Raw genomic sequence first — 26,254 nt, 5'->3', positions numbered from 1 at the left:
CTTGTTCATCGCTTACAGCACCTAAATTCTCGGGAAATCTATCAAGATGACTGTATAGGAAATGAAGCTTTATGCTCATGTTGCAACCTAGGCGCTGGAAATTTTCAAGCATTGTTTCCACTAGATCTTTGTAACTGCATGCTTTTTTGTTTCCAAGAAAATTATTCGCAACCATCGTAAATGAAGTCCAGGCGTCTTTCTCAATTTCGTTCATAGAGTTGATGAAATTTGGGTCTCTCATTAAAGTTCTAATTTGCGGTCCATCAAATACACTGGCTTTAATTTTTTCATAACTAAGTCGTGGAAATTTTTCACATATGTATTGGAAACAGTCACCTTGTAAATCTAAAGCTTTAACATACTGCTTCATAAGACCTAGTTTGATGTGTAGAGGTGGAAAAATGATTTTTTCTCTGTCGATTAAAGGTTGATTTATAACATTCTGTTCTCCAACATTTAAGGATATTCTAAGAGGCCAATGTTTCTGACTCCAGTGTTCGTTTTTAGCTTGACTATCCCAGAAGCATAGAAAACATGGAAACTTTGTATATCCTCTTTGAAAGCCAAGTAAAAAGTTCACCATTTTAAGATCCACACAGATGATCCAGTTATGGTCTCTATATTTTAATAACTTCAGAACCTTTTTAATGTCCTCATATGTTTCCTTTAAGTGGACTGAATAGCCAATAGGAATTGAGCCATATACATTCCCACTGTGCAGTAAGACACACTTGAGACTTCTGCTTGAACTGTCGATAAATAAACGCCACTCATTTGGATGATATTGTACAACATTCATTTCAGTTAGTAAACCTGACACATTGTTACAGTAAACAAACCCACACTCATGTTTAAAATATTGTACAAGATTACTTTCCCTGCTACGATAAAAAAGTTATCTTCGTATCTTGCTCCAGTAAGTTTTTTTCATTTAATCTTGAAGCTAACAATTCCGATGATTCCTTTGATAGCCCCAAATCTCTTACTAAGTCATTCAATTCCACTTGAGTAAAACGTTGCGGTCCAGAACTAGAAATTAAATTTTCATTGTCTAAATCAACATCTGGGTCTTGCTCCTCAAGAACATCTGGCTTATCCCGATCATGCTCGTTCTCAAGTAAAGGAAGTCCTTTATAAATTGGCACAACTATTTCATTGGAATGAGCAACTGGCCAAATTGCTGAGTCAAGATTTGGATACACAATTTTTTTCTTATTCTTCTTCTTATAAGCAGAAGTCTGAACTAAACAAAAATAGCAATCATCTACGTGATTTTTCGGTTCACGCCAAATCATTGGAATGCCAAAAGCTAATTTTTGGCATTTTCCCTTGCTCCACTGTCGTAAATTTTCTACATATGACTTACACACTTTATTTGGAGCCAATGACTTGTCCTGATCTGCAATTTTTACGTCCAAAGTATGCAAAGTACACTTTCTTAACGAAATCAGTGATATTTGTCCTTTGACTGGGAACAGTAAAGCTGCCACAAATGTAGCAGAAGGAATCTACACTATCGACACAATTTCGAGTAGTAGCCAACTAACATGCAATTAACAAGACAAAAAAAAACAGAGACTTTATTGAAACGTTATAAGCGTTCATCATACTTTCACGATCGATTAATGATTGACTGATTTTGATCATTCTTTGTCCGCTATGACGCATATAGCATTCATTTGTTTTAGGCAGTTGTCATCGCCTACTTTTCATCACCTAAATGTATTAGGTCGGTTATTGGCCTCTCGCATTCAAAGCGCCAGTACGTGCCATTGCAGGTTCTTACGCATTTATTCGTTTACTAACAAGCGAGAGCGTTGAGCACTCCGATTCTGATCTGCACACTGCACAATCATTTTGGTTCACGCCATTTTGGTTCACGCCAAATCATTGGAATGCCAAAAGCTAATTTTTGGCATTTTCCCTTGCTCCACTGTCGTAAATTTTCTACATATGACTTACACACTTTATTTGGAGCCAATGACTTGTCCTGATCTGCAATTTTTACGTCCAAAGTATGCAAAGTACACTTTCTTAACGAAATCAGTGATATTTGTCCTTTGACTGGGAACAGTAAAGCTGCCACAAATGTAGCAGAAGGAATCTACACTATCGACACAATTTCGAGTAGTAGCCAACTAACATGCAATTAACAAGACAAAAAAAAACAGAGACTTTATTGAAACGTTATAAGCGTTCATCATACTTTCACGATCGATTAATGATTGACTGATTTTGATCATTCTTTGTCCGCTATGACGCATATAGCATTCATTTGTTTTAGGCAGTTGTCATCGCCTACTTTTCATCACCTAAATGTATTAGGTCGGTTATTGGCCTCTCGCATTCAAAGCGCCAGTACGTGCCATTGCAGGTTCTTACGCATTTATTCGTTTACTAACAAGCGAGAGCGTTGAGCACTCCGATTCTGATCTGCACACCGCTTTGAATGATAGGCTATATCTTCGGGAATTTTTCGAATTTCTTGATAAAAAGTTAGGAACAGATTTTTAAAAGTACATAATTTCAGAAAATAATATTAAAAAATCGATTTTTTTTGATCCTCTAAATAGTACTGCCTCCTTAAAACTATCAAAACTTACAAATTAGCAAAAAGAAAATGCCATAGAGGAAAAACCTGATGTGATAGAGAAAAATGGGTTTGATATTTGAAATCAGCACACCCAAATTAGTAAAAGACAAGTGTCAGATCATAATCAGCAGGAAAAAAAAAATTTTTGTTGGCTAGTGTTATGTATCTAGATGAAACTTAGATTGATAGTAATTTAACTTATGGAAAATGTTGGCAGTCTAAAGAAGAATGTGGAGTGCTACAAACCGGCACATAATAATTTTGTGTGCCGGTGGAGAAATGGGTTTTTACCAAATTCAAACTTACTATACAAAGTCGATTACCATAGGCAAATGAATTCTACGATCTTCGAAAAGTGGGCTGAAGAAAAACTGATTCCAAACCTTCCTAAAAATGCTGTTGTTATAATTGATAATGCTTCATATCACTCTCTTCGATTAAACAAAGTTCCAAATTGGTTTAATAAGAAGCAAGTTCTTATGGATTAGCTCTCTGCAAATAACATTTCTCATTCCCCAGATATGCGAAAAATTGAATTTCTTAATTTGGTCCAAAGAAACTCGCCCGCAACTAAACTATTTAAATTCGATACGATACTCAAAGAGCATGGATTTCTAGCTTTGAGACTACCACCATATCATTGCGATATTAATGCTATTGAGTATGTTTGGGCAGAAGTGAAAAGTTTCATTCGCCATCGCAACGTAACTGGAGATATTGACATGTCGAAACCTTTTAAGCTTTCAGAACAGGCGATTGAAAGTATTACAGTTCAAAACTGGGGAAAATATTGCTTTCATGTCACCTCATTGGAAAATATGTATTTGGACAGAGACGGAATTATCGACAAATCATGCGAACCTTTGGTGATCAGTTTAAGTGAAAGTGATGCCGATTTGGACACCGATTCAGATGACTATGAAGATTACAAGGATTTGATAATGGTATTTTTTTCCAACCTTTTTTTGCATGATTTTGTTAAAAGAGTCACAACATCATAAATAATTCATCGGTTTAGGACATTAAAGTGTCTCAGTTCTCTCAACTGTAAGTTTAGAATATCTAAGTTCATTTGAAAAAATTTCTGTTTTTCTGTATAATTATTTTTATTTTATAGAAAACTTTCTTAAAAATAAACTTAGTTAAATTTTTGTTTTTTGTTATACCGTTTTTAATTTTGTTAATACTCTACGTACATTTTTCCAACTGTTATACAAGCAAAATAGTTACACTTTAAAAACTACAATATTCGTAAAAGAAAAGCTAAATTTTCCGACCTGTAATAATAAACAAACACATCCCAGAAGACAGATTGATTACCCTATTATCAGAATGGATTCTCCTTTTTCTGACATGCGCAGAAGTGTCGAGGGACCTCTAATCGATGGGCGAACTATACCAAAAAGTAGTGTATGAAGGCACACAATGTGCTTGGACCACTGCAGTTTAATTTGTACATAAATGATATAGGACATAGATGGGCGAACCTATGGCACGCGTGCCAGAGGTGGCACATCCGAGAATTTTGCTAGCATGTCAACGATTTACAGGTGATATCCTTTTATACACTTATAAATTATTCAACCTTTTTTTTTAATTGTTAAAATATGTACAAGTTAAATTTTGTTTTACACCAAAGAGCAGCTATGAAGATGTGCATATGATTGGTGCGGTATTAAAAAGGATCGCGCAACCCAAAGACAACCTACAATTGTTGAGTTGAGATGCTAATTCTCTTCAACTGAATTCCATAACATGTGAAACTGTGATAACAACATTCACTATATATTTCTTAGTTTTTATATTCACGACGGAGTGTCGTTTATTGTTCTGATGGAACTTCTCTTTATTGGTGGGCTCAACTCACACAAAGTTTCAACCTTTGGTTGAATTTTATTGCTGCTCGTTTTTGTTTGAGCTGGCACAGGAACTCACACATGGAATATTTCAATTCGTGGTAGAATTTTATTTGAAGTTAGCACTTGTGATCTGTCATAATGACATCGAGAATTTCAAATGCAATAAAACAAATACTTATTTCATGTAATTGAAAAATTGGACAATAGCTTTAGTTAGATTCTATGTTTCCAGTGCAACATATGGTTTTGCTTGAGTCTATACAGCATAGTTTCTGTGAGAGGGGGACATGTGATTCATCAGTTAGCGCGGTTTTTATTCCAGTTGTCTCTAATTGCACTATTTGTTGAGAAATATATTACACAGACTGCAAAAGCCTTCCTACCTTAATCAGGGATACAGTAAAACTTTGTTTTCTTGCATCTGCAGTATAATAGCTGTTGGGGAGGGTGTGTTGTTAACCGCAGGGAGCAAGTTACTATACCTCGACATGAACATGTTTAAACACTTTTTGATGTATTTTTCATAAAACAAAATTAAGGGTGCCAGTTATGTGCAATGATGAGTTATTTTCGAGTGATTATGGTAAACGTTTCGGTGACAAGTTGACACCCTTCTGCTGCTTCCCTTGCTCAGCTAACTTCGATGGTGAGTTACAATGCATAAATATTTTTCTCACTACTGTTTTTTTTTTTTTTTTTCATACCAACATAATGAAACTCAATTTAATAATACACTAATCAATTTTACACTGAATACCATTGTAAATTTATATCATCATCAAATTCCTGCCATGTACCCTCAATACAGGATATGATAGTACTACATGAAAAATTTACATCATTACTAACTTCCTATCTACAATTTCCTCCAAATCTGCCTGTTACATGTCAAGACAACAACATTATCAGATCTTATATTTCTATCGTCTAAGGCACTTTGTACCGTATCAATCCACCTATATCTTGTTCTTCCACTGGGTCGTTTTCCTGCCAAGCTGGCAGAGAACACTTGTTTTGCTAATCTTTCCTTGCCCATTCTGTTTAAGTGACCATACCACCTGACATCAGCTCTGCTAACGCATTCCTGGATGCTGACAATATCAAGTTCTTTCCTAACATCCTTGTTTTTAATATAATATTGCCATTGATGCTATCTGTTCACGCCTCTAATCTTTCTCAGCACTCTCATATCTGCAGTCCCTAGTAGTGTTTGGTCAAATGTTTTACTTCTAACCCAGCTCTCAGATCCATAAGTTAAAGTTGGCTTGAATACTGTCTTGTATACAGCTAATTTAGTGTTCCGACTAATTTCTCTCTTATTCCATATGAATTTATTCAATTGACTTCCTACCATACCAGCTTTGTTGATTCTGTTGTCTATTTCTATATTTAATTTACCATCTTCACTAAAAATGGTGCCTGAGTAGCTGAAATATTTTACTTGTTCCACAGGTTCTCCATTCACAATGCAGTTGACATTTTCAACGATTCTACCTATTTTCATTGTATTTGTCTTTTTATTGTTGACCTTCATACTATATGTATTACAACAATTATTCAATTTAGTCAGAGAATCTTCAGACTTGTAGCAGATTTATTTAGGAGTATTACATCGTCCACATAAAGCAAAGAGCTGACATTAACATTTCCAATTTTGATATCATGTTTAATATCACTTTCCTTCACAATATGATCCATATAGATAATGAATAACTGAGGGGATAATGTACATCCTTGTCTCACACCAGAATTAACATTAAACCATCTTCCTGTATTTCCTTCACTTCTAACTGCTGACTTACAAACTCAAATAAAGACTAAGTATTGTTTGATATAATGCCCCATTCACACCATATAACTGTAGTGTATTGAATAGCTTTTCTCTTGGTTGTCATATGCCTTTTCCAAATCGACAAAACTTAAATACAGATCTTTGTTATATTCCCATGATTTCTCCACTATTTGTCGTAAAGATCTGATCCTGACAACCTCTATTTGACCTAAATCCAGCTTGTTCTTCACCAAGCTTTTCATCCACGATTCTTCTCAACCGTTTCTTAAGTATACTTGCATATATCTTATCAGGAACACTCAGTAGGGATATACCTCTGTAATTCTCACATTCAGTTTTATTTCCCTTTTTATATATGGGTACTATGAGAGCTCTACTCTAATCATTTGGAATTTGTCCCTCTGTCCAGGCATTCTGAACTATGCAGTGCAGCTACTATAAGATTTATACCACCATATTTCAGCATTTCTGGTCGAATATCATCTACTCCTGCTGCCTTTCCACATTTCAAGACTTTGATGGCTTTTTCTACTTCAAGTATGGATATGTATTCCTGAATGCATGCCTGGTCAGTGTTTTTTTATCACTGTGCTGTCATCACTGCTTGTTTCATTTACCAAATTTTCAAAGTAATTACTCCATACTTCAAGGATATCTTTTTCTCCCGTTTTCATGTCACTTTTATCATCTCTAACTCCTTTTACAACACTCTTTGCTCCATTTCTAAGCTTCTTCAACAACCTCCAGAATATCTTACCACCTTCTTGATATTTATTTTCTATTTTTTTGCCAAAGTCCTCCCATGACTTTTGTTTAGCTAGTTTTACACAGTGCTTAGCTTTCTTACATTTGTCTCTGTATTCTCTTTAAGCACAGGCTGACTTATTTGCCAAGAACTTTTGATATACTTTCTTCTTTTCCTTCACTGCCTCTTTAACTTTCTGTGTCCACCATGGAGTTCTGATTTTTCTATCCTTGCAGACAACTTCATCACATGCCTCTCTAGCTGAATTAATCAAGGTTTTCTTCAAAGCTTGCCACTGAATCTCCAAGGTTTGGTTCCTGTTCTCAAACTCTTTCATTTTTTCTTCCATAATCTTTGTGTATTTTAGTCTACAGTTCAGATCTGAAAGCTGCTCAACTTTTATTCACTTTAAAACTTTCTTACATGTTATTCTTTACAATATAAAATTCAATTTTATGCTGCTCAAGACTAAATAGTGATCACTTCCAATTTCAAATCCTCTGTACACTCTGGTGTCCTGCACCAGGGAGAAAACATCACTATCAACAATAATATAGTGAATGAGACTTTTCTTATTCCTTGCCTCTTCTCTCCATGTGAATTTGTGCACATTTTTATGTTGGAACCTTGTGTTAGTAATAACCAGTCCATGTCCTGAGCAGAAATCCAACAGGTATTTGCCATTATTATTAGTTTTGCTCTTTTCTCCAAATTTTCCCAAAACATTTTTGTGTGTCTGACAATCACTTCCTACTCTGCTATTTAGATCCCCAACAAGGACCAAGTTTTCCTTTTTCATTGTGTCAGTAGCTTTCTCTAAAGCCTGAAAAAATTCCTCCACTTCTACCTTAGTAGAACCTTCTGTGGGACCATAGGCACAAATATGTCTCATTGTCCAGTTCCCCATTCTGGTATTTGCCCACATCACTCTGCTTGAGACTACCATTCAAGAAGATTAGCCTCATATTTTGTGTTGAATACTATGGCTACTCCTTGTTTTCCTTGATTGTCATTGCCTGAATATAACATTTTGTATTTATTGCTCAGAGAGATCTCACCAGTTTTTGTCTCTTTTGTTTCAGTCACCCCTATTATGTCGATCTGGTACTTATCTAATTCCTCTGCTAGCTCCATTTCTTTGCCATTCAAGTTTCTTATGTTGATAGTACCGATCTTTAACTCTGGTGATGTTGAGTTGGGGTGTGATTTCAGGTTTGTTCCAGTAACTGTTCGCCCTGGTTCCCTGGCGAAAACAACGGGGAGCCTTGTTTAACCGGGCGATGCCCCAGCCGGCATGCATGAAATTTTGTTATGTTGTACCATCATTTTGTATTTTGGTTTAACCAATAGGAATACAATTTGGTCGGCTAAATCCCAAATTGCCAACCCATCCTCGTTTGTTCAGTATTCAGGTAGATACCCAACAGGGTGCACCACGAGAAGGTGAGGATTGGACATTAGGTCAGAAGCCCTGGTAGGTTTTCCGCCTTCCTTTAAAGGCTATATGGAAGTCTCCTCTCAGTTATACAGCTTTGACTCTTAAGCACCCCTCATTCATATCAAGGATTAAAGCCTTGCATGATCTGTTCCGGCCTTAGAAGTCATCGTTGAATCGTTTAAGAGGACGTCTCGGTTTTCTTTTTCCTAATGGCTTGTACTTTAAGGCTTGTTTTGGTAATCTTTCTGTTTTCATTCTTTGAATGTGTTCCATCCATTTATGCTTATATTTTTTAATTTTTTCTATTACCTCTTCTTGGTTTAATTCTTTCATAATTTTTTCGTTTCTTTTGTGATCAAATAGAGTATACTTTGCAGTTTTTCTCATAAACTTCATTTCTGCTGTTGTTAATCTTTGTCTTTTTGTTTTATTGTCCAGATTTCTCTTCCATACATTAAGACCGGTAAGGCTAATGTATTGTATACTTTTAGTCTGGTTTGTTTTTGAACTAGGTTTGGTTTAAATATAGAGTTAATTACACCTGTTATTTTTAAATATTTTGCAATTTTTATGTTTATATCTTTTTCATTTTCATATGTGATCATACATCCTAGGTAATTAAATGAATTCACCTGTTCTAAGATCTTGTTATTCTATTACTATTTTTGTTCTTGCTGGATCTTGTCCTTTAGAGGCCATAGTTTTTGATTTTTCTGTTGATATTATCAAGCCATAATCTTTAGATATCTCATTTAGATCTAAAATAGCTTCTGTAGTTTATCTTCAGAATTTGTAATTATTATTTGGGCATCGGCAAAGAGGAGAGTGTTTAAGTTTACGGTAGAAGAAAGTTTAATTCCTTGATGTAAATTTTTATTCCATTTTATTATTATTTCATTTAAGTAGATATTAAAAACAGTTGCTGAGAGGAGACATCCTTGTTTGGACCCCTTGGTTTATCTCTCTCGTATATGATAGCTCGTGATTTAATCTTATTTGTATTTGATTATTTTCATATATACTTGTGATAGCTTTTAGGATATTATTTGGTATTTGTCTTTCTTCTAATATGTTAAATAATATGTTTCTTTTAAGTTTGTCAAATGCTTTTTCAAAGTCAATAAATGTAATATGTGTTTCTAAATTGTATTCTCTTCTTTTCTCTATTATTAATTTTAGGCAAATGGCCAGGTCTATACATGATCGTCCTTTTCTCAATCCATTCTGTACTTATAAAATAAAGTTTTTGGAATATTTCATTAGTTTGCTATTTAAGATTCTGCTATATATTTTGTAACAGGAATTTAGTATACTGATACCTCTATAGTTTTTAGGGTCATCTCTATTACCTTTTTTAAAGATAGGATTTACAATTGCTTTTTTCCATTTTATTGGGGGTGGGGGGGGGTATAAAATATTATTTATAAAATTTTATAAATAAATATATATATATTATAAATGTATAAATAAATAAATTTAGATTAATTTTCTATTAATTTTTCCCCTATTAAAAACTGTTTGGCATGTCCGCAAGTCGATTGCTAAATTTTTGGCACGTGCCGGCACGTCAGCAACTCGATCTGTAAATTTTTGGCATGCGCACATAAAAAAGTTCGTCACCACTGATATAGGAAATAATTTGAAGTGAGTTATTCAGTTGTTTGCTGATGATGATGCAAGGTTGGGTAGGGTAGTAGTTAATCAAGTGATGTAGAGAACTTGCAGGATGATTTGAAGAGGCTGATAGTATGGGCAAAACATAATGGATGTCAGTTTAATGTGGAAAAGTGTTGTATGCATTTTGGGATACAAAGTTTACAAGCTGTGTACTACTTTGAAGGAACTGTACTCCAGGGATTTGGGTGGTAGTAGATAGAGAGTTTAGTGGGCATATTGTTGAAGTAGCCAACAAGCAGAAATAAGGAAGTTATCATCCCACTTTCTAAAACCTTCATATGATCACATCTGGATTACTATGCTCAAGTCTGGTCACCTTGGTTTCTTGGAATGAAGAAGTGGTGGAGAGGATCTAGAGACAAGTGACCATGATGATGATGAGTGGTTTGTGGAATGTTTTCTATGAGGATAGATTGAGAGCTTTTGGATTCCAAAAGTTGGTTGATATGTGAAAAGGGGAGGAGTGATAACGATACAGGGGAAATGTTTCAGCACCTTCGCTGGAAGGGGCAGAACACGTGATCTTTCCTAGAAGTTGGGTAAGAGTGTTGTTAGCAAGGATATAAGGACTAAATTTTTCACTTGGAGAGTGGTGAATGATGGAATGGGTTGCCTGTCAGTTGTGAGTACTTTGTCTGTTAATGGTTTCAAGAGGTAGATATTGTGTTGATAGTTTGGGTCACCCACAATGAGTCTTTGAACTCATGAAGGTGTCTGTGCAATAATAATTCAAGTACAATCCATTAATCATATAAATGATTTGGTCCATTAAATTCATTTCCATACATTCACAACCTGCACACCATTCTTCCTGCACAATTTTGCATTCATTTGTTTGCAGTTATGGCCTTTCTTCTCAATTCACACCTGACTGTCAATTCTTTGACTTTCTCTCTTTGCATCTGGAAACAGTTGCATCCAGCTCTCTCAAGCATGATCCTTATCATTGGATCACTGTACAATTCTGTTGTTACCCACCTTTCTCTACCCTCTCACTAGATGCTTTGCCAGTGACTCATGTTTGTGCCCTCATTAAAGATCACATAAGCGCATTATTCCACTCCTTGCAGCCACCTTGCCATTCTACTGAACTTTCGTTTTCTTGTTATCTTTCTCCTTACCATCTCAATCATTCATATTTCATTTACCTTCACTCTTGCTGTTGCAGCTGAATTCTTATCTGCATTCTGCATTTGTTATTGATTCACCACTCTGTTATCAGACTTTTGATATGACTTACACTTTTTCCACTTTCTAAGTGTTCTTTAGAAGATTTATGACATTCTCTCTAATGTTATAACAATGAAACTCTCACTGTTGATAAGAAATACATTGTGCATGCTGCATCTCACAACCTCTTATTAAAACTGAACCTTGACATAAACACTATAACCAAATTATTAAACAAGGTGGATGTCATCTTCCCAGACCTCCACACTGATAGCCTTCTGCCATACACGCTTAGACAAGTTTGGTATCGAAGCAACGGGTATAAACAAGAGAGCGTTCGGAAGGAATTTAGAACACAGGCAGGACAGACATTTAGATTCAGAGGAACTTAAGTTTTTTATGTGAGTCGGAGGAAAATTAATAATATATTCCGAAAAAGGAATCATGGAACTATTAAGTTTTAATGTGGAATAAGTATGTGGATAAATAAAAGAAAATATTGCTATATGCATTTTAAACAGAATATTGGAGGAAACGCTAATTGAAAGATTTATAGTAGATTCCGAAAAGAAGAAGTTGCTATTTACGTTCTAAAGGAATGTTCGAGATAACTCTGATTAGGAAGTTTCATCTGTATTAAGGACACCGGATCTAACTATTATTTCTACTGGAAAGGAGACAGAATTGAGTCAGGAAGAATTAAATGTGTGCTACATGAGTGATGAAAAAGGATCCTGTGAAAATGAAGAATAGAGCCATATATATCTTCGGAAAAGGGCCTTGACAGAGAAAGAAACTGGCTATGAACATTTTGTGATTGTGCAAACAAAGTGTTTAGTCTAGTCTTAAGTGTAAGTTTATTTTTAAAAGGCCTTGTATCCAATTAATTTGTAGTTATGTAATGTTTGTTTGAATTGTATATATGTTGTTTTTGTTATATTAAATGTGTTTATTTTGGTCTTGAGTCAGTGATTATTTGGATTCTGAAAGAATGAAAGAGTTAAGATCATTGCACCAATTGGAGTGAGCCCTTGTGCAAATAATAACATATAGGTACACTCGGAATTAAATAAATAATTGTTAGAAACAGATATTATCTCTATGGTAGGATTAATATTAAGATAATATCTAATGAATATTCTCTATATAAAAATCCACCAATTATTAACAATGGCACGGTTGATGACAGGATTGGTTATGACTTAACTTTATTTTTAGAATCCAGAAAGTAAATCTTGACTCAAGTAAAATGGCTACAGGAGATAGCAATTTTAGTTGTGAAGCTTCTTCAATTAAAGATGAGGAATTTTTTAGGTTAATTAATCCAACTTTAGTAATACCTTCTTTCTCAGGAGATAGTAGTGAAAGCGTAGAAACATTTTTTGGATATGCTGAAAAAATTAGAGATTTAGGAAAATGGTCAGATTTTCATTTGTTGATTATACTTCGTAATAAATTGTTACGAATAATGGGTAGAAAAATAGGAGATAATGTAAAAATGTGGAGGAAAGATTTCAATATTTAGGTAGCTGGATCTCAGAGAAAGGAACTTCAGAGTTGGACATTAGAAATAGAATAGGCAAAGCTAAATCGGCATTTATGGAAATGAAGAGAATTTTAATAAACAAGAACACTAAAATAGGCGTTAAAATTGGAATAGTTAAAGCAACAATTTGGAGTATTGCAAGTTATGGAAGTGAGTCATGGACACTCAGAAAGAGAGATATGGAAAGAATTAATGCATTGGAAATGTGGTATTATAGAAAGATGGAAAAGATTAGCTATACAGAAAGAATATCAAATCAAGAAGTTTTAAGACGAGTTGGGATGGAAAGAACACTGCTAAAGAATATTATGCAAAGAATGACCAGATTTTCAGGACATCTTTTGAGAGGTTCTTCGGGACACCTGACAAGAACTATATTACAAGGGAAAGTTGAGAAGAGAAGATGTGGAAGACCAACTAGAGAGTGGTTTAATGATATCGTGGAATGGACTGGTTTAAGAATGATGGAAGCGACAGACAGAGAGAAATGGAGAAGAGCTGCTCATCTGCTGCAACCCTCTTGCTAGAGGATGCTACCGGATGACGAATAAATTGTTGGGCAAAGCCAAAACATTCTTAAACACATCTCCTTTACTAAGAGACACTGACAGTTATGCAACATTTAAAAGTTTGCTAATATCAGAATTTTCAAGTGTAAGAGAATTAGGGCCTAACATTTGGAAAATTCATCAGTGCATTCAAGGTAGTAATGAGTCTGTTTTCAGAATACTATCATAGACTTTGGTGTATTGCTCATGAATTTAATGTTTCATCTGAAGAGAAATCCTCTTTAGAATGGTTGCTGTTTAATCAATTTAGACATGGCCTTAGAGATAATTTGAAAGAAACAGCATACAAAAAAAAGGTTAAAAATCTTGAACAGTGTTTTGAAATTGTTAAGGAAAGGGAAGAGAGACTTAGAGATATATTTCATTCCTCAAACAATAAACAGGTGAACTCTTTTCAATATAATGAAACTCATTCTCCTAGCATTGTGACTACAGATAAAGTGAAAGAAGGAAAGTTTTAAAAATATAAAGGTACTAATAAAAAGAAACAGTCTAAGGAAACTTCTGTGAATTTCACTGAAGATATTGCAGAATCTGAGTCCAAGGTACAATTACGTGATTTGGGAAAATTAGAGGAACTGAAAACATTTCTTAGTGAAGAAATAGAAAGAAAACAGAGACCAAGAGTACAAGGACAGGAACTTCTGTTTAAGATGATATTTGATTTAACAATATCTAAGAATACTACAGATAATCAATCTTTCTTTTGTAAATCTAATGGTATTGACAGGAATAAAACATCTCAAAGAAGATATGTTCCAAAATGCTTTAGATGTAATAAACCTGGTCATTTTGCTAAAGACTGTTATGTTAGGGATAAATCTTGTTTTCAACATAAGAAATCTGAGGATAAAAGTAAATCTGGAAATAATTATTATTCCAATATCATACTGGCAAGGACAGAAATGTCAAACTACTCATTAGACATGGGTAAAGCTAAAGACAGCTCTAACCTTAAAAGAGAGTTTGATGAGCGTTAGCTGTAATCCTTTGACAGTTCTACAAGGATTTATCGAAGATGTGCCTTGTTAAATCTTACTTGACACAGGTGCACATATCTCATTCATTTCTTATAGTTTGTTTAACAAAATTAAATCTCTAATTCCAAATGACATTTCAGTTTTAAGTTGTCCAATTAAATTAAAGGGTATATTTGAATCAGAAATTTTAGCTGATAAGTAAATAAATGCTTTTATTTCAATTCATTGTTTTCCATTGAAAGTTTGTCATTCATTAATAGCTCTTCCAGAATCCTCAAATCCAAATGTACAAGTAATATTTGGAATTGATTTTCTGAAACGTCATGGTTTTGCATGTAATTTTGTTGATAATACAGTGTCCTTGTGTGGACTAGAATGCGTTTAGACAAGACATCAAGTTACAATGGAAAATTTGAGCAGTCTCCTGAAGTTTTTCAAGACCCTGATGATAATGATCAAGTGTTTAATATTGAGACTGTAAAGAATAAGGAACCTAGTTCACAAATTTGGGAAAAAGATAAGATTGTCCATGCTCAGAAAGATGATCCCATACTCAAAACTATCTATGAAGCAGTATTGAAGGGTGAAACTCAACTGGATATATTCTTAAACCTGGAAAACTTATATTTAGATAAAGATGGGTTACTCTTATCTAGACAAATGGAAGATGGAAGGTGGAAAGTGAAAATATTGGCACCAACTGAAATGATTCCTTGGATTATGTACACTTTCCATGATTCTGACTTGGCAGGACACCAAGGATTTTCTAAAACTTGGGAAAGAATAAAGGATTGTTACATCTGGAAAGGTATGAAGAGTGACATACTCACATATGTCAAATCATGCCATAAATGCCAAATAAGATCCCCTTTCAGGGGAAAAGCTCCATTACAACCATTTCCGATTCCAACTAGACCTTTTCAGGCTGTTGCTATTGATGTGGTAGGTTCACTGCCAATTACTAAAAAAAGGCAATAGGTATATTCTAGTAGTCATAGATATGCTAACTAGATTTCCTGAAGCAGTGTCAATGAAGGATCAAACTGCAAAAACTATTTAAAGAAAGTTTTTGAATATGATAATTTGTAGATATGGAACTCCTCAGACCTTACTTTCAGATCAAGGAGCAAATTTCACATCTGAACTGTTGTTACAATTATGTAAATTAATTAATGTTAGGAAGATTTTTACTACACCTTACCATCCACAGTGTAATGGTATGTGTGAAAGGCTGAATAGAAATATAAAGCAAATACTTTCCAATCTGGCAAACACTAAAATGAATGATTGGGATACATATTTCTCAAGCATTATTTTCATATAGATCTGCTTTTCATTTTGCTATCAAAGAAAAACCATCTTTTGCTTTATATGGTTTTGATCCAATTTTTCCTAATCAGTCATTCCTAATACAGGATATAATGACATAAATGAGTATCTGGAGACAGTTGTAGATAAATTTTCCACTACTCATAGATTAGTAGGTGAAATAAGTAAATTAAGTTCACAGAAAACTAGGCAGTATATAAAACGTTTTAGAAAGTATAAGTCATTTGCACCAGGAGATTTAGTATTGTTAGATGATAAATCTAGTATAAAAACAGTTGGGAAATTAGGAAGGAAAGCTTTAGTTCCATATAGAATTTTAGACAAATTTTCTTCTGTGAATTTTAGGATTCAAGATGTCAAAAATCCTAGTAAAATTTTAAGTGTACACTCTGATAGGTTAAAAAGGTACTTTTTGGGGAATAAAAATTTAGTTACATTAGGAGACAATATGAATAAAATATTGAAAGATGAGGGTTGTTTTCCTAGCACTAATTGTACATCTCATTCACAATCAAATAATGGGAAAGGGAATAGTTTAAAGCTCATGATTCAAATACACAACAAAGGAGAAAATTTAATTTGGGTAAAACAAAATCTAATGCAGGAAATTTTAGAAATCTCAGGGTACATAATTCAGATAATGTACAATGTAAGAGTGGTGATAATCAAACTGACTCTAACATGATGGATGAAATAGTAGCAGAATATCATAGGTTAGTTAATATAGAGTTAAATAAGCCAGAGGAATGTGAAAATACCTCTGATTTAGTTAGTAAGGATAAAGAATCTCAGACACCTGTAGAAATTGATTCTGATAGTGATGATTCTGTAGATTTAGAGCATGATTCAAATAGTTTAAATGAAATATTTGAGAAATATAGAAATGAGATTTGTAAGTATAGTAAATTGGAAGAAGAAAATTCAGAATTATCTCTAGCATCAGATGATTCTGAAATTAGTGATTCCGATTGTGTAAATAATGATGAGCAAGAATCACGTTATTTTTTAAGATCTAGGAATAAGCATTAAAAGTTTTGTTAGATGTAGGTTAAATATTTTAAAAAAAATTTTTTACAAAAAAAAAAAAAAATTTAGAGAAAGATGAAACTGATGTAAAAATAATCATAATTAAAATTCTGAATATTTTTACGAATTGTTTATGTTAAAATGTTTATTAGTTTTAGTTTAATAACATGCATTGTCAGCACTTGCGATGTGCCCGTTATTGAAATTGTTTTGTCAAAAATGACATGTAAAGCAGTTAAAAATTGATGTACTTACTGGATTTGATATTTGTATTACTTACAGGAATTTTATTGTGATTTAAAATATTAAGTTTTGTGTTTTTTTGAAGACATTCTCTCTTTATCGCTAACGGAGACAACATGTCAGCCATTATTTATACCTAACTTCTTGCTTATCAGTTTCATGGAGTGAGCATGCTCGCCGATAAGTTTGATGTGTGATTGACAGCCGACAAGTTCAGTATCAAAGCAATGGGTATAAACAAGAGAGCATTCGGAAGGAATTTAGGACACAGGCTGGGCAGACATTCAGATTCAGAGGAACTTAAGTTTTTTATGTGACAGTCGGAGGAAAATTAATAGTATATTCCGAAAAAGGAATCGTGGAACTATTAAGTTTCATTGTGGAATAAGTATGTGAATAAATAAAAGAAAATATTGCTATATGGGTTTTAAATGGAATATTGGAGGAAACTTATTGTAGAACTTATTGAAAAATTATTGTAGAACTGTAAGTTTTTTTTTAAAGTGGAAGAGTCAAGACTGTCAATAAGAATTAGTGAATAAAAGAAGAAATTGCTATTTACGTTCTAAAGGAATGTTCGAGATAACTCTGATTAGGAAGTTTCCTCTGTTTTAAGAATGCCGGATCTAACTATTATTTCTACGGGAAAGGAGACAGAATTGAGTCAGGAAGAATTAAATGTGTGTGCTACATGAGTGATGAAAAAGGATCCTGTGAAAATGAAGAATAGAGCCATATATATCTTCGGAAAAGGGCCTTGACAGAGAAAGAAACTGGCTATGAACATTTTGTGATTGTGCAAACAAAGTGTTTAGTCTAGTCTTAAGTGTAAGTTTATTTTTAAAAGGCCTTGTATCCAATTAATTTGTAGTTATGTAATGTTTGTTTGAATTGTATATATGTTGTTTTTGTTATATTAAATGTGTTTATTTTGGTCTTGAGTCAGTGATTATTTGGATTCTGAAAGAAAGAAAGAGTTAAGATCATTGCACCAATTGGAGTGAGCCCTTGTGCAAATAATAACATATAGGTACACTCGGAATTAAATAAATAATTGTTAGAAACAGATATTATCTCTATGGTAGGATTAATATTAAAATAAAATCTAATGAATATTCTCTATATAAAAATACACCAATTCACTTTCACACAGACATGTCATTTAGAATCAGAGGAAAAACTAAAACGACTCATGGAAAGAGTACATTAGTGTCTTAACCAATTATTATGGATACAACCACTAAAAACGTGCTCTACAATGAGCTGTGGATGGGCATGCAGACTAAAGGCATATAGGCCTACTTATTGCAGACATCTTGCCACAGTTTGTCGAGATATTCACATACCTGTGCTCAAATGGAGCTGACCTACTGTGATGGATTGGTATCATTTTGCTGTTAGAACCAAAAATTTGTCCTAGCTCAGTAGTGGAACTAGGGTGATCTCTTAGCAAACGTCTGAAACACATTCCATTGATTTGAAATGCTGCAGAGAGCCTGGATACAATGCTATGTGAGATTCCAAATTCTCTGCTGCTTTCTTCAAGCTTTCCAATAATTTTTCCCCATGTGAAATCATCTAGATGATGTCTTAGAGACATTACAAGACATCCAGGTTTGCAACTTTATTCCTTCATGAAATAGCTTCCTTCATACACAGTTCCCTTAGCATAGCCTTTTGTCTTTTATCCTGTGGAGTGCTACCACATAACCTCTTTACGCATGGTTTGAAAATTTCAATGTGTACCTGCTGTCTACTCAGTCATCAGTTATACAAATTGCCACAAGCTGATTCATCTGAATATGTGTAATCTTCAGAAATAATGTTCGTCCTTAGGTTTTGGACATCAGTGTTAATATAGATGATCGCTTGTGATGATGACTGCAAGGAAAGTTGTATGCTTTCACATTCCCTAGGGCCAACATCATATAGAAATTTGTGATGATGAGATGTCTTTTGAAATATCAACAGTGAGTGTTAACTTACTGAACTTGTAATTGTGTGAAAACTATGGAGGAGTTTTTGGTTCATTTCAAGGGGAAAAGTTGATTAAATTAAAAACCTATAATTTCACTACAAAAAGCCAGTTTGAGTTTTTAAAAACTTAAAATGAAGACATCACCTCTTCTGAGTGCATTATTTTAGACAATTTGTCAGAAAACTACACCTTATGTGATTTAAGATGAAGTGCAGTCATTTCAAGTTGTGCAAATACACACGCTACACTGCATCCATTTCTGGTGTATTTAAAAGAAAATGATTGTTTAAAATCTGAAATGCTCTGTGTGAAATATCAGTGACTGTCTGCACGACTCAGTAGCAATTTGTGCCTCTTCAAGAGTTTTGATAAACCATTTGAACGAAAAACTTCCAACTTTAAATAAGACATTATTTTAGTTGAAGGCTTTATCCGTTCACTAATAGAATAGAAAGAACTTTTTACCTGGTTAATCACAAGATGATTGTGGATTATTTGCAGAACGGCACTTTTTTTTTTTTTGTCATCTCACAATGGCCCATTGATGGTGTAGGAGAACCATTTAAATGTTTCAAAAGCATACTTACATATTGTCACTGCAAATTATGTTTGACTTCTGTTCTAGCAAAATTGCTGGAATAAAATTCTTTTTTGAATTCCAGTGAAGACATTGAACATAAAGGTAAGCTGCTTAAAGAAAAATTTCAAAAAAGCAGAGAAAATTAACAACACAATGTATCACAGGTATGTTGATGAAAAAAATATTGCTGTCTTCCACTATTACGCTTTATGGAGCTTTGAAGTTGTAGCAGTTGTTCAACCATCAAAGGTTACTTCACCATTACTGAATGATTGTCAGATGTGTTTATGATGTTAACTATTTAAAATTATAATTGACTTATTTTAAAATCACTATTAAAATTGACAACAAGAATTTTTAATTTAATTTTAATTTTTTAATTTATTTTTCCTTTGGAAAAATAAATTACACTTAAGTGGTGAACTCAGTATTAGTTATTTTTATTACCCCACTAATCTGGTATGGATGCTTAGATGTTGATTGTTATTATTACAGAGATCTCCAGGGAGTCAGAGACTTATTTAGGGAGGTCACATATCACTCACACCACGTCATACCTTCTCTTGTACTCATGCTGTTTGCACTCACAATCTCCAAAAACAAGTTATTCCCTGCCCAGCACTCACTCCTTTATTGAATGCATTTATTCTTACCTTCCATGGATGCCTTCTTTTCCTGTCCTCAGTCTCAATAAAACAAAAATTCCATCTACTGGAATCCTGAATGACTGTTTCAGAAGTTTGTAGGTGTCTATCATATCACTCCCTCTTTCTCCTGTTTGCTATCTCTCTCTCTCTCTCTCTCTCTCTCTCACACACACACACACACACACACACAATCTGCATTCAAAAGACTCAATATCATCTTTCACACTCTTTTGTACTCTATCTGTATCACCTCAGAAACCAGATCTCTGCACAATAGTCCAGATGAGATTTTATCGAAGACTTGTAAAAGAGGAAAAATGACTTCCATAATCCTACATGTCACTGCTTGTTTTGGCATTGCAGTTATCCTCTGAGTTGCATTTGCAGTTTTTGTAATATGATCTCTGAACTACAACTTCCTGTCTACTAAAATTCTAAGATCTCTAGCCTGGTCACTTTTCTCTAGTATAATCCCACCAGTGTAACATATAATCAAATGATCATCACACCAAAGTGCATAACTGTACACTTATTAACCATGAATTGACAGCCATTTTCTCATACCCATCACATTTCCTGACCTGTCTTGCATCATCAGCAGACAACTGTATCCAAAGACATTGGATAAAATCTGAGAGGAGTCAGATTTTATCCAGTGTCATTACTGAATTGACTGAATAATAATAGACCAAGAGCTGATCATTAGGATACACCCTTGGTTATCTTTAATTTTATAGACTCGCATCCCCAATACACAACTTTTTGAAATCTGCCAGTCAGCCATTCTCTTGTTCAAACTAGTAATTTATAATTCAGTTCCCTATCCTCCAACTTATGCAACAACCTGCTATGCTGAATCCTATCAAAAGCTTTAGCAAAGTATAAAAGTATACTATACCTTCTCTGTCAACCCATTTCTGTATGCAATCTCTTACTAACTTTTCTGAAATCTTCACACCACCTATCAGCGATACTGATAGGTGGTGTGAAGATTTATGCACATAGTCTTTTTTCTTAAAAATCTCTTTCTTAATAAGATTGTACCTCCATTTTGCTCCCACCCTGTTTACTTGAACTATAGGGACACAATTCAATATTGTATCATTGATGTATTTTTTAAATACTTCCTATGCAGTGCCAGTATTGTTTCCATCTAGCAACTGATACCATTGGATTAAACCTAGTATTCTACTCGGGTGGTCATAATTTCCCACTTTGAAGTCAGCATGTAAGCTTTTATAAATGGAATATCTGTACACTTCTACTTCCCATGTGAGTACAGCTTGATCGCTGTCATCACCAACTGGAGGCAGAACCGTCATGCCTTTTGCTGATTCCCTCCCCCTTCCTTGACACTAATCAGGTATAACATTCTTTGATATTGAGTTCCTTCTGTTGCAGGAGGAACTCAATGTCAAGGAAGTTGTCACACTGTAACTCAATAAACTTGACTTTATTCTTGTCATGAGATTTGACTGCTACCAAATCAATGTTTTGAAAATTAAAGTCACCCATGATCAGCTGCTGGTGATATATTACATTGTTGCAAGCAGCTGATCACTAGGTCTGTAGCTCCCCACCATGTATTTGATCTTGTTAGACTCTATTTCACACCACATTACCTCAAACTCACTGCTGCGTGGAAAACTGTTACTAATTTTGCAGTCATAGCAATCTCCCATAGCTGGACTCAAGTCATCCAATATCATTAGTATCACATCCCCCCCCCCTCTTCCCCTCCTTAAAAATATCATACCCTTTACTCTCAGTGCCATTTAGTATCTGCCTCTGAGAGCCATGTCCAACCAATAATGTGAGGTCATGACATATTCATAAGACAACAAACTCAACTCCTTTTTTCCTTATACCTCTGGCATCTGTGTATAGATATAAGTTTCCTTCGTGCCTTTTTGCATACTTTCCTTTGTGGTCTGCACAACTCAGTTGAATAACTTTCAGATTCCTGTTCATATGTAATGCTTCACTTAAACAGACATCCTCACACATAAGTCTGAACCAGACAAGCATATAATTATCTTTTCATCATAATCACCTCTGGTATTGATCACATTTGTATCATTAATAGTTTCATAACTTAAGTCTCTCTCTCTTACACAACAGATTGGCATTATTCCTCCCATCATAATCTATTTTCCCTGACTCTCTATATTAGGTTCTCAAACCAATAATTTCTTGAGACTCCTGATACCAAAATATTCAAGTGCAGGCCTCTTACACAGAGCCGGTGCTAGGGTCTTTGCTGCCTGCATGGAATGCCTATCTAAGTGTCCCTGTAACGATCCAGGCGTGTGTGGTTCTTTTATGATAATAAAAATTTAAATTATTTGAAATTTCTGAAATAAATTTTGACAGAACAGCCACACGTTGATTCGCTAAATGTACCAAACCGGGGGTGTTGACTAGGCAGGATAATCATTAAAAACCCGAATATTCAAAAAATTCTTAAAAGTTAAAGCAAATGTTGATAAAGCCACTTCACTTTAATCGTTGAATATAATGATACAGGGATTATAGCCTTCTCACCGACCCGAATCGCTAACAAAATTAAAATGAATTTTAATTAAAGTTAAAATTTATTTGAACTAAAGTTTAAAAAATTCTTACATTTTACTAACTTTCTTAGTAAGTTGTAAAAATTTTTTAATAATTTTTATAAGTGGAACTATCTTTTAGGAAAATAAAAGAAACTCAAGATAGATGAGAAAATAAGAAAAGAATTCAGAAATAATAATTAGAACATTTCATTAATATTAATATAAGTATTCAAAAAATAAAATCTTTACAGAATAACAGAAAATAAAATTACATAAATATACTTGAAATTTTTTTATTAAAATTTTAGGGTTCTTGATTTCATATTCACCAAATTAGAAATTATGGTCTTAACGTCTAATTCCGCACATACATCATTTTCAATAGCTATTAACGCCAAACTAATAAGCCTTTTTTGTGACATACTTGTTCTTAAGTAGGTTTTAATCAATTTCAACTTGGAAAAGGAACGTTCACCGCTCGCTACACTAACAGGTAAGGTTATTAGTATTCTTAAAGTAATTGAAAAGTTAGGGAAAGATAAATTATTGGACACAATAAAATTAAGAATATCGAAAGGGTTTTGAATATTTAAATTATCCTTTCGAAAAATATCCCGGAAAGCACATAACTCGTCATATAGTTCTATTGCATTTACATCTTTATTGTCACCATCCATCAAGAGAATCTCTAAATCGTCGCATTTTTTTTGTAAATCTTCGTTATTAATTTTCTAAAATTATGGAATAATCTATACAATAAATTGAAATTATCATAATATGTTTTTAGTTGTTCAAAACGTTCTATTAACGAACACATTGCAACGTCTATAAGTGTATAAAACACATTCACTCTAAATTTATCTTCTGGCGATTGTGGCGTTTCGTCATGATGCTCGTAGTCAAATTGTCGTGTCTTCTTTCGTCATCGAACTTCCATACCAGTTTTAAATTCTTGTTCTCCATCCACCTCTTCGCTCAGTTCTTTTGCCGTTTTTAGAACTTCTTTAAAATTTGTATTTGATCGATACTCTTGTAAGAATATTTTTAAGTTTTCGATAGATTGTAAAGCAAGTGTAATGTTCATATTTTTGTCTTGAAGCATTTTACTCACAGGGTTTATTCTGTTAAGTAAATCATGCCAAGTTATAAGAGACCAAATAACTTTGTAGTCCTTTATTTTAGCACATAATGTTTGTGCTTCATGCTGAGTTTCTTTATTAAAATTTTCATTATTTAAAATTTCAAAAAGTGCATCGTAAATTACTCCTAACTGATATCATAGAGGGCGGATTGCATTAACTTTACTTTCCCATCGCGTTTCTGATTGCTGTTTTAATGTTAGTTTTTTTACGAACTTTAAAAGGATTGCCCAACGTTTGTAAGAGAATGAAAAGAAATTTATATTTCTTGAATAATTGCAAAGAAACTAATTGTATCTGCATTCACTTTGGCTGCATCGTTAATGATTAAATTTAGAGTATGAGCAGCACATGGCACGTAAAACCCTCGAGAATTTTTGTTCAAAAGCAAATTTTGGAGCCCATATTTTTTCCCTTTCATATTTGCCCCATTGTCATACACTTGACCTCGCATGTCTTCATTGGGAATATTCCATTTTTCCAGTTGTTCCACTGTTGTTGCACATAAACCACGTCCTGTGGAATCTTATATATCTGCAAAACCTAAAATGTTTTCCCTGATCTTGACAATTCCATTGTCACTGGAAAAAAGCAAATAATAATGGTCATTTGTTCTGTTTTACTTGCATCAGGTGTGCAGTCTAAAATTATGGAATAATATTTAGATTTTCGAATTGATACTAAAATTGTATCCCTGATTGCATTACTTAAAGTTTCCAATATTTCATTTTGACTGGCTTTACTCAAATAGTGTACTCTATTGTTTCCTTGTAGGGCCCTTTCAACATGATTTTCCATAACGGGATCAAACTTCGCAAACAGTTCGACTAATTTTAAAAAATTGCCGTTATTGCTTTCATATAATTTATCAGATGATCCGCGAAAAGCTAAATTTTGACTACCAAGGAATTTTATAATTTCAATCAAGCCTTCTAAAACACTCGTCCAATGTTTCTTTTCCATTTCATACATGCTTTGAGTCTGGAAATCAATAGTAGTTTTGTTTTTTAAATTTTTATCAAGTTCCTTCCATTTTAAGAAATTTTTCATGTGAGCTAAACTAGTCTCATGTATATGCAAAGTTGTACTTACATTTTTCCAATCGTTATAACCTTCTACAAGACTACTTGATTCAGTAGGTGCGAAAAGTTTGCAACAAAAGCAAAAAACAGAATTTAAAGTTTTGGAATAAATGAGCCATGTTCTTGCCACGAGCTCCCCATTTTCAATTTTTCTATTATAATAAGTGTCGCCAAATTTACGACCATATGTATCTCTGGGATATATTATATTTTTCTTTTGAACAGGCCCCATTTCAATTAAAACAACTCATAATTTTTCATCAATATTTCCCCATTCACCTGGATCTTCTAAATTTACAGAGACCAACAATGTGTTAGTTTCATGGTCAACTACAACTAAATCTTCTCCTAACTGTGTTTCACTTAAATCCTGTGTCTTGTTATCTTGTTCAACAGTTGTAATAGTACTTTCATTCAAACTGGATGATGTGCACGGTTCGTCAACTCTGATTTCTGATGTATCGAGTTGGTTACAATCTGCATCAGAATATTTTAATATTTTAACAAATTTATAAAGAGCCACAGTTTGTTTCTTAATATCTGCTTCTTTCGCAGCATGACACTTACAATTTTGTTCACCAGATAACTTTTTTTTTAATTTTTGATTCCATTCCTATTTTACACCCACAAGAAATTATTACACAACACGACACAGAGACAAAACAATAGTCTGCACTGCGCTACTGTCAGTAGCCTATTGAGATGCGTACTGTTATAAATCTGCTGTTGCTATCCTGTCATTACTGCGACATTGTAAAATTTTATTATTATTTTAACTTTGTATACTTGTAACTTCTATTAATTACTTGTGATGTCTTTTTTCTTTACTTTATACTTTATTCTCCATTATTCTAATGTAGCTGTGCGCGCTTTCTCTCTTGTTTATATTATTACGTGCTATGTTTACAAGAAAGTCAAATAACATTTATTTACATTACTATGAAATGTACACAATTTAAACATTAGGGAAATTGCTTTCTCTATCCTTCTATAAAAACTCTTTAGCAAAATTTAGTACCTTTTTCTTCAACTTTAAAATACTTTCTTTAACACAAAACGTTGTCTACTCTCAGTTTACAAATTTTACTTATTGAACTCCAAGCTTACTCTCAATGAGGTTATCTAAATCTCTCTGTTAAGTTATCTTTACAAATTTGATATCAACTTCTAACATGCCAATTGATTCTCTTAAGGACACTTCTTAACCTTATTAAACATATCTTAAAAGTCTTTCTAATACAACTATAAGAGGAATTATATAAAAGTTTTGAACTTAAAGGCTCTGTATCTCACAATTAGTCAAAAG

General features: G+C 33.6%; 1 protein-coding gene across 1 annotated transcript in view; it reads left to right on the top strand.

The window, feature by feature from the left end:
- Positions 1–26,254, top strand: part of LOC150097350 (diacylglycerol lipase-beta-like) — a 290,177-nt gene that overhangs the window by 144,912 nt on the left and 119,011 nt on the right. The window lies entirely within an intron of this gene.

The sequence above is a fragment of the Typopeltis vanoorti genome, chromosome 17 (assembly GCF_054136105.1).
Source record: "Typopeltis vanoorti isolate ZY-2024b chromosome 17, IOZ_Tvanoo_1.0, whole genome shotgun sequence".
Taxonomy (NCBI): Eukaryota; Metazoa; Arthropoda; class Arachnida; order Uropygi; family Thelyphonidae; genus Typopeltis; species Typopeltis vanoorti.
This window is presented reverse-complemented; position numbering and strand designations above follow the sequence as displayed.